Source organism: Sinocyclocheilus rhinocerous, unplaced genomic scaffold (genome assembly GCF_001515625.1).
Source record: "Sinocyclocheilus rhinocerous isolate Xijiao unplaced genomic scaffold, SAMN03320098_v1.1 scaffold241, whole genome shotgun sequence".
Lineage (NCBI taxonomy): Eukaryota > Metazoa > Chordata > Actinopteri > Cypriniformes > Cyprinidae > Sinocyclocheilus > Sinocyclocheilus rhinocerous.
Window position 1 is genome coordinate 2,377,958 of NW_015659312.1, and position 7,278 is coordinate 2,385,235.

General features: G+C 38.4%; 1 protein-coding gene across 4 annotated transcripts in view; it reads left to right on the plus strand.

The window, feature by feature from the left end:
- Window positions 1-7,278, plus strand: part of LOC107723425 (zinc fingers and homeoboxes protein 2-like) — a 21,774-nt gene that overhangs the window by 2,360 nt on the left and 12,136 nt on the right. The window contains exons 1-2 of one of the 4 annotated variants that reach the window (XM_016532020.1): window positions 208-506; window positions 2,662-2,709. The exons of 1 other annotated variant lie outside the window; for it this stretch is intronic. The gene's annotated coding sequence lies outside the window, so the exon portion shown is untranslated. Of the gene's footprint in view, window positions 1-207; window positions 507-2,661; window positions 2,710-4,960; window positions 4,980-7,278 lie in introns of those variants that run through there. 2 more of the 4 variants (XM_016532018.1, XM_016532021.1) reach the window with 2 other exon arrangements.

Consider the following 7,278-nt stretch of genomic DNA (forward strand, 5'->3'; position numbering starts at 1 on the left):
GGGAGGGCGAGAGAGAGGGGACAGAGGCGAGGATGGGAGGAGAGACGACACAACGAGAGAGAACCGTTCAGCCACTGGCCTTCACCAGAGTGATTAATATTCAATGACCTGTGATCTAAACTCACGCAGGGGACGTCAAAACAACAGCGGTTTAATCATCTCAAAGAAGGAAGCACAGGGCGAAGTGAACTACTGCTCTTGCACTCGAAGCCAGCGCTTGCCATCGGCGATTTTCAAACTTTTGCTTTTAAGAATTCATTTCCAAAGTCAGGATGGAACGGCGTCTTGTATCGTATGCAAATACGTCTGCTGACGTAGTTGATCATGTGGGTTTTGGCGTAGATCCCCCTGTGATCGCCAATTTTTTTCGGCTGTTGTCTTTAGAATTCGGCAGAATCATTACAATCGTACGCTTCTGTGGGCTGTACACGTGGAAAAGTACGCAATTTCGGACTCTAGCTGTCAATAACCCTACATCCCAGCGTTTTCCGTTGGTTGGTGGGCAGGTAAGAATGGCTGAATTATTTGTGTCGGTTGGAAAATTGGCAAACAAGCCTTAAAGTTGCGGGCGTGTTTGAATGCACACAATAAGTAGTAGCCTGAAACGTGCTGTAAAGTGCTTCTGATGTCAGTTGTTTATTTCAGCTGAACTTTGTTTGCCCAAGGCATATTGTAGAAAGTGAGCACCAGAATAACCGCATCGACCTGACCCGATAACCTCAGTTTTAACGTTTCCAGCGCTGTGATTTGGTGTGGCTTGCGGAAAGTTTCATAGAATGGTTAAAGTTAATAGGCAATGGGTGCGAGAACATGTCTACTTCTCTGATGTCGAAATAAGCAGCAAAATATGGCTACCAATGTCGACATGGCGTTACGTCGGTCCAAGTGATTTTTATTGGAGTCTGTTTTGCCGCAATAAACCCCTCTTTTCCGTTGTACGCCACGATCGGGAATCTATTTCGAACTAAGAATGATTAATTCATGCATTTGTATGAAGTGAGCATGGCACGCAACTACTTTGATTTCGGCTTGGTGTAGTATGATGTAGGCAGTGGTGACGCCTTCCACGACCATACTGCATGGCACACGCATCAGACGCGAGCCACATTGCAGCACTATTCACATCTGCGATAGTTCCCAAAATTGTTGCATCCATACTACTAGAGACTCACAGCACCCTATATAGTGCAAATTAATTTCTGAAGCTGAATATGCGACTCAATAAGTGCCGATCGACAACCGATCGAGTTGTTCAAAATCCTTAATATAGCATACAGTTAATGCACCGTAAATCATCTCGGCGAATATTTCTAGGACACGTCAGGTGATTCAAGTGTATCAAACTAACGGCCCACGCGTGATATTTGCTTCAGTGGCCAGTCACATGTCATTCCAAATGCTTTCCCAAGGTATGTACAGAGTACAGACCGAATCTCCCATCTGTCAGAAATCCTGGACCGTTTACTTATGACTGGCAGGTCTTTCCTACTTTTTTATGTAGTCTGATGTTGCTGGAAAATCACTTTTAAAATATTCCTCCAATATGTTTTAGTGGATGAATGTAAAAAAGGTTTAGCAGTTTTGTAGGATCAGAGGATTTTCTTGTTTAAATAAAGTCATACATGGCAATAAAGCTCTTACTGAATCTGATTCAAATCAAAGAGAGGCATCTGTATCTTTAGATATTGCAGCAACTTCAGTGGTGACTCCTAAACCATCATATGTGAATAGTTTTTCTTAAAATAATCATATATCTTCTCCCTTGGAATCTCATATTACTCAGTGTAAAATACTCTGTTTGTGTTCTTACCACATGCTCCATCATATTATGATGGACTGTAAAATCTGAGGTTTAGTTTACAGTATAAGGCTAAATGAGAGAAAATCACTTTGGTTGCTCTTGATTATTGACTTTTTATAGTAATTTATTTAGGATTATCAATTAGTACCATATTTTATTATGTTGTTTACTAATCTAAGTAGATAACTGATCTTTAAAAATTGGCTTAGAACTAAACAGAATATTGTTAACATACTATAAAGAAGCAGCTATTCTCATGTGTTTGAAGTCCCATTGTGCTCACTGAAGGGCATTCTGATGCAATTTCATTGACGTTTATTCTGTAATTATGGCATTTTAAAATAACTAAACATTCTCGCTCCTCCTGGCACAAATACACTTGCCAACCTTTAGCGCTCACCTTGTGGGTCGTAGTATGGAAACATCTCTCATTACAAAGGTTTATTCATGGAACCAAGACTGAGGCAACTTTTACAAAGTAGTGACGCATATTGTCAAAAGTACAACTCTGCTTGAGTCGCTCTGGCACAAAATGCAGTTTGTACCAGGTGACTGGCTGGATTCAAAATGGCTGCCCGCGTTCGTGAGGAGCTGACGTCTTTGAGGAGGTGGTTGCTGCTGCCTCTGCCTCGTAGCTAAGCTCGTGCTGTCGGTGACTAAGCCGACAGTCGCTGATGTCACAGCCGTGGGCTGGGCTCCCTTGAAAGCTGTGTGTTCTCTGTCGGTGCTGGTGGTCATGACTCCACTGAAAGTAGAGCCTCTTTGTGAGGGAGTCTGGCCTCACATTGGAGCCAGGTTATTTATTAGTCATCACTACTAATCTAAAGCTATTAATTTCCCTCTGTGTTCATGTCCTGTAGGAGAGAGTCACAACTGACGTGTGTTACCAGCTGAAGTTGCAGTTGAAGGTGGAATACTAGCTTGTTCTGTTTTCTTACTGCATACAACAGATCATGATTCATCACTATTCATGACCATATTCATGTCATATCTTACCATCATTCTTGTATATGATTATTATATATATTAATGCGTTTGAGCGGCAGTGAAAGCAGCTGGGCTCTTATACAGATGTGCCTCATCATAATAGATTCTTACTTGAACTAAAGAAAATAAAACAATCAGTTTGAGATGGCTGTTTTCTTAAAGGGAAAAAAAGCATTAAACTTTTTTGCAGTCGCTCGCTGTTTAGCAGTCTCTCTGTTGCCAATATTCTGCCCTACTTTTGCAGTCGTGATCCAGCTTTTTTGGATGTGTAATGGAGAGACTGCATATAACTATAATTCCTAACAAATGACACAGAAGTTTATTCCTTTGCCTGAGCAGGTGGTGTTTGATTTAAGCGGCTACATTTTAAAGCCTGTAGATCCTCAGGTGACTTGAACTACATTCACTTTGTGTCTGAGCTGCTGTATAATTTTTAGAGAAGCTAAACTGTTATAGCAAATGTGAAAGATGGTGTTGATCCATCAGGGATATGAAATAAAATGATTTAGGCCTAAAGATGTTGAGTTTCAACCCTCTACGCACACCTTGGCAATATAATCGCCACTGGCTAGTAAATGTTTTTGTTTACTCGCCAGACTGATATACTATTTTACACACACACACACACACGCGCGTACGTTTACTTAGCTATCTAAATGGGGACATTCCATAGACTTCTATTGTTTTTATATACAGATAGTTATACACTTTTTAACCTAAACCCACCCCTAACGTGAAAATCTGTGTTGAACGCCTCTCACACACATACTGGCGTGTAAAATCTAAGAATGTATTAGCCAATGGCTAATGTTAGACATTGAGTAAGATTTAGTCGCATTTGCGAGTGATTTACTCGCAATGTAGAGGGTTGAGTTTATGCTTGAGTTACTGTCTTATCAGTGCCCTGGCCTGAACTTACAGTATGGAGAAAAGAAAATAAGGGTTTGCAGTCAACAGTATCTATCACGACTCACGAGTAGTGTCTATTCTTTGTTTAGAGAGGAAGTTTATTAATTTTGAACCGGTGCCTCTGAGGCCTTGTCAGAAATGGTGGTGTTTAGATGAACGTCTAAGATACAAATACTAGGGATGCACCGAAATGAAAATTCTTGGCGAAGCCGAACAAAATGAACCCCCCCCCCCCAAATTTTTTCGCCAATTTTTTCGCCATTGCATAAATTTAATAGCCAAAATTATAATATATTTTGGCCATTTTTTAGACACCCTTCTTGAATCAGGCATGTATTTTTTGCCATACAAATAAATGAAGCCTTGATGAGCAGAAAAGACTTATTTTAAAACATTAGAAAATATTATAGATCCTAGTCTGTAAATGTTACAATAAATGTATTAATAGAGCTGTTGTAGTTATTATTTTCTTTTTTTAAATTTTATTTTACAGAACAACAGTAAAATTACAATAACATTTATTAATGTTGATGGAGTTCTTGCTTTTTCTCAACTTTTATTTTGGCAGAAACCCGCAGGAAGACCTCAGTGCTTCTTTTTGTTGACAAATGATTCTCATTACGAATTTGGGAAAACGTTTGTTGCACGTATCGCATTGTCAAATGCCTTGTAAAAATTCATAAAAATTTTACTGAGCAGCTGACGAGTAACAGTTTCAGCGCAGATTTCCTTCGCGCTTTGGACTTTGAACCCTGCAGCAGCTCGTGCAGCGCTGTTTGAACACGTGCAATTCCTGCGTGTATTAGAAAACAACATTCTGCAGTTTATTTAATTGTTTAAGGGTATTTCGCGATTTTAATCGTCATACAGCAACCAGCAACGACCACCCTTCCTCTTCTCATCGAAGACATGCGATGCAGTACTAAACAGTCTCTCGCTGTCGGTGCTTGTAATGATTTTTGCGTCTTTCTCAGACAGCTTTAAATGTTTCCACACTGCCGTCATGTTTGCTGCATTAGCGCGCGCCTCTATTTGATCGCGTCACGTCTTTGTTCGGTACAAGTTATTTGGTCTTTTCGCTTATTCGGCCAAACACCGAAAGAGCGTTTTTTGCTATTTTCGGCCGAATAATTTCGGTTTGCGAACAATCGGTGCATCCCTAACAAATACCAATCCAGCTGTTCTTTTTTATAGGTGAGGAAAAGTAGGCAGAGTAGGAAAACTTGCCACATAGGACCTTACAGATAATTATACTCCAAAAGGGGGAGACCATCACTGACAGGTGGGCCGCTGATTTAAAAAGATTTGTAGTGTTGATGCAGTGATATGGAGTCCAGAGCATAACATTGATGTTTGTACATCAGAGACAGAACATGCTTCTAGTGCCCTCATTCATGAGCTTGAATAATTCAATCATACAATGTAATTAAATAAGTTTTCATCCTGTAGAAGATTTCAGACTTTGAGAGACATGAATAATAGCTCAGGATGTGCTTGTACCAATGAAAAGATAAACCATATTCAGTGAAGATGGTCCATATTGATGTGAAATTACAACTTCAAAGCTCTTCATAGCTGAATGCCTGAGCTGAGTTGAATTTACCCACTCCTCGTGTCTCTTTCAGACAGCTCACTTATTTTTCAGTTCTTTGCTTTGTAATATGTTTTTCCTACAAATCTACTAATACTTCTACATACTAGATAATAAATAAACAAAGGACTCCTATTGAAATGATTTGATTGGTGCAGATGAGCTAGGGATGCATCGTAATTAAATTTATGACTGATATGGGTAAACTATAATAATTCTCATATGATGTCCAATAAGCAATACATTCCTCATATGTAAGTTATATTGTGTCTAAACAAATTAAAATATATTAAAAATACTAAAAAATACAAATCAATCAGAATTCTACAAGTGATTTTAGGCATCACAACATTCGAATTTACAGTATGAAAAAGGATCTTCTAGATTTTTTTTTAAAATGTAATCTAGCAAACAAGGTTTGCTAGATTACATTTAACAGTGATACTAAATTATTATTTAAAAAGATGATAGCAAAGGCAATCTAAATGAGCATGTATAAGTAAATATTCAATATCGACCGATACAGATCAATTAAAACAATCTCTAATAACGGCCAATAACCAATATGGTACCGATATATCATGCAGTCTTAAAATGAGCAGATGTGGCATCATTGCACATCAAGACAATTGTGATTTAATTTCTTGTTCACATCAGCATGTTGGAATGCATTAGACCAGATGAGGAAAGCTATAAACAAAAAGAGAAAGAGTTCACTCCCAGACAGTTTTCTACCTTCCAGTCTACTTCTCATCTCTAAAGTGGTTGTGTTGGTGTGGAATCATGCAGAGCTTTCAATCTTAGTGGGATCTGTGTTATTCGGGCCTCTTATGTGTCATGACTCAAACTCACAGATGGATGACAGCAGTGATCACTGTCCAGTGGTATGAATCTGATACCCACTGAGCATATCAGAGGCTTAGTAGAGCCTGTCTTTTTTGTTTTATTAGGAGTATTTGAGACAAGGCAGAAAAAACAGTTGTCATTCATGTCTGAACTGGCTGTGGTTAGTGTATAAATGTTATCAAGTCATCAGATCTGATCAATAGAGGCTCTTTAGAATGATTAAAACCTGTTTAATGTTGTTGTTCAATGAAAACATTTGCCAATGTAGATACACAGTCATGTTAACCAACTGGTGTTACCGGATTATCATTTTATTTAAAGGGGTCATATGATGCGATTTCATTTTTTCCTTTCTCTTTGGAGTGTTACAAGCTCTTGGTGCATAAAGAAGATCTGTAAAGTTGTAAAGACTAAAGTCTCAAATCCAAAGAGATATTCTTTATAAAAGTTAAGAGTTAACCACGCCTACCTAAAACGGCTCGTTCATGACCCTGATCTCTTGATCCTCAGTGTGACCCTTTCCATGAGTATTTCATAACTCTCTGGGACAGCAGCCATATAACTTAGTGGTCAACCACAGAGATTTGGTTTCTTTTGAAGACACTATATGCTGCTGAGCATCCATGCCTTTACAGCTGGCTTTAGCAGGAATGTCATGCCCTCTGTCTCTGGTTTCTTAGTCAAAATTAAGCATTGTTTTCCCTGCATAATAGTGACTAGTGGTCGACCGTTATGAGTTTTTTGGGATATAAAGCCGATATCATTTTATTTTTCATTTACATTTAAGAAATTTTAAATAATTTGAAAATGGATTAAAAATAATTGTGTAAAATAAACATACTTATACTTTAGAAGACAAAGCATTTTTCACAAATAAATAAATATTTAATAAAAATCTAATTATAAAGGAAGTAAACACTGTAACCAACAGGGCACTCTCAGTATTCTGGGAAGTTTGTGTGCATTAGAAATCTAAAGCCAAGGTAATACTCATTTTACATACAGCATGCAATGAAAATGACATGAATATGACAGCGGGCAAATGCATAAAGCGCAGCATAATTTGAAATCACTAGTTTAAAGTTTGTCGATCGTGTGTCTCCAGTCAAGCAGAACTCTCCTCCTGTCAGCATTCAATTTGCAC